This window comes from Nerophis ophidion, linkage group LG05, assembly GCF_033978795.1.
Source record: "Nerophis ophidion isolate RoL-2023_Sa linkage group LG05, RoL_Noph_v1.0, whole genome shotgun sequence".
Lineage (NCBI taxonomy): Eukaryota > Metazoa > Chordata > Actinopteri > Syngnathiformes > Syngnathidae > Nerophis > Nerophis ophidion.
In genome coordinates this window covers 35,073,219-35,075,718 of record NC_084615.1, presented here as the reverse complement: position 1 = coordinate 35,075,718, position 2,500 = coordinate 35,073,219, and the positions used below count along the sequence as shown (strand labels likewise).

At 41.7% G+C, this 2,500-nt stretch overlaps 1 long non-coding RNA gene across 1 annotated transcript in view; it reads left to right on the top strand.

Moving 5' to 3' along the window:
• LOC133552356 (uncharacterized) overlaps positions 1 to 2,500 on the top strand; it is a 34,288-nt gene that overhangs the window by 6,860 nt on the left and 24,928 nt on the right. Inside the window, exon 3 of the long non-coding RNA XR_009806677.1 lies at positions 1 to 183. This exon is cut by the window's left edge and continues 264 nt beyond it. This is a non-coding gene — a long non-coding RNA (uncharacterized LOC133552356). The remainder of the gene's footprint in view (positions 184 to 2,500) is intronic.

The window sequence follows — 2,500 nt, the reverse complement described above, 5'->3', positions numbered from 1 at the left end:
GCGGCCAGTGAAGCAGGTATAGTAGCAGCGGGGGCCGTCTACGGAGCAGACACCAGCGGTGTGATCGGAAACGCGGATGTCGAGCGGGGCTAAAAACAAAGCAGAAGGCTAATCCCCACAGAACACCACTTCCCTCCATCCTGAAGCCGGATTTAAATGGAAGATGCGAGACTACTGGTCTGGGTAAGGAGTCAGTTAAATTAGAAGAAGTTGTTTCTGCTTTGAGTGTTTCAGAGTTGGACATGTGTTTTACTGAGGTGGCTAACTATGATGCGTGCAGTTTATCAAAGCAACAAACAAACAATCGAAAAATCCCCGTTACTGAAGTGGCTAACCATGATGCGTGCAGTTTATCAAAGCAACAATCAAACAATCGGAAAATTCCCGTCGTATCAATTCCTAGATATGGTCGTAATTATACTAAATGCACTGGGCATAATAAACACAATATTATTAATATTGCTACTACAGATAATTTGATCAAAAATTCCCTAAAACAGCCCACTACCTATAATATAGGTTTTTTAAACATAAGATCATTGTCTCCCAAAACGTTAGTTAATGATATTATCAGAGACAACAATCTTAACGTCATCGGTCTCAGCGAAACCTGGCTTAAACCAAACGACTTTTTTGCGCTAAATGAGGCATGTCCTCCTAACTTTACACATGCGCATATTGCCCGTCCGCTTAAAAGGGGTGGGGGGTCGCACTAATATACAACGAAAACTTTAACCTTAGTCCTAACATAAATAATAAATATAAATCGTTTGAGGTGCTTACTATGAGGTCTGTCACACCGCTGCCTCTACACCTGGCTGTTATCTACCGCCCACCAGGGCCCTGTTCGGACTTTATCAATGAATTCTCAGAGTTCGTTGCTGATCTAGTGACACACGCCGATAATATAATCATAATGGGGGACTTTAATATCCATATGAATACCCCATCGGACCCACCGTGCGTAGCGCTCCAGACTATAATTGATAGCTGTGGTCTCACACAAATAATAAATGAACCGACGCATCGCAACAGTAATACGATAGACCTAGTGCTTGTCAGGGGTATCACCGTTTCCAAAGTTACGATACTCCCGTATACTAAAGTATTGTCCGATCATTACCTTATAAAATTGAAAGTTCAGACGCATGTTCGTCAAACTAATAATAATAATAACTGCTATAGCAGCCGCAACATTAATACGGCCACAACGACAACTCTTGCTGACCTACTGCCCTCGGAAATGGCACCATTCCCAAAATATGTGGGCTCTATTGATAACCTCACTAACAACTTTAACGACGCCCTGCGCGAAACCATTGATAACATAGCACCGCTAAAGTTAAAAAAGGCTCCAAAAATGCGCACCCCGTGGTTTACAGAAGAAACTACAGCTCAGAAATTATTATGTAGAAAGCTGGAACGCAAATGGCGCACGACTAAACTTGAGGTGCACCATCAAGCATGGAGTGATGGTTTAATAACTTATAAACGCATGCTTACCTTAGCTAAAGCTAAATATTACTCAAATCTCATCCACCGTAATAAAAACGATCCTAAATTTTTGTTTAGTACGGTAGCATCGCTAACCCAACAAGGGACCCCTTCCAGTAGCTCCACCCACTCAGCTGATGACTTTATGCAATTCTTTAGTAAGAAAATTGAAGTCATTAGAAAGGAGATTAAAGACAATGCGTCCCAGCTACAACGGGGTTCTATTAACACTGATACGATGGTATATACGGCGGATACTGCCCTCCAAAATAGTTTCTCTCGTTTTGAGGAAATAACATTAGAGGAATTGTTACAACGTGTAAATGGAATAAAACAAACATGTTTACTTGACCCTCTTCCTGGGAAACTGATCAAGGAGCTCTTTGTATTATTAGGTCCATCAGTGCTAAATATTATAAACTTATCACTTTCCTCGGGCACTGTTTCCCTAGCATTCAAAAAAGCGGTTATTCATCCTCTTCTTAAAAGACCTAACCTCGATCCTGACCTCATGGTAAACTACCGACCGGTGTCTCACCTTCCCTTTATTTCAAAAATCCTCGACAAAATTGTTGCGGAGCAGTTAAATGAACACTTAGCGTCTAATAATCTATGTGAAACCTTTCAATCCGGTTTCAGGGCAAATCACTCCATGGAGACAGCCCTCGCAAAAATGACTAATGATCTATTGCTAACGATGGATTCTGATGCGTCATCTATGTTGCTGCTCCTTGATCTTAGCGCTGCTTTCGATACTGTCGATCATAATATTTTATTAGAACGTATCAAAACACGAATTGGTATGTCAGACTTAGCCCTGTCTTGGTTTAACTCTTATCTTACTGATAGGATGCAGTGTGTCTCCCATAACAATGTGACCTCGGACTACGTTAAGGTAATGTGTGGAGTTCCCCAGGGTTCGGTCCTTGGCCCTGCACTCTTCAGCATCTACATGCTGCCGCTAGATGACATCATACGCAAATACGGTGTTAGCTTTCACTGTTAT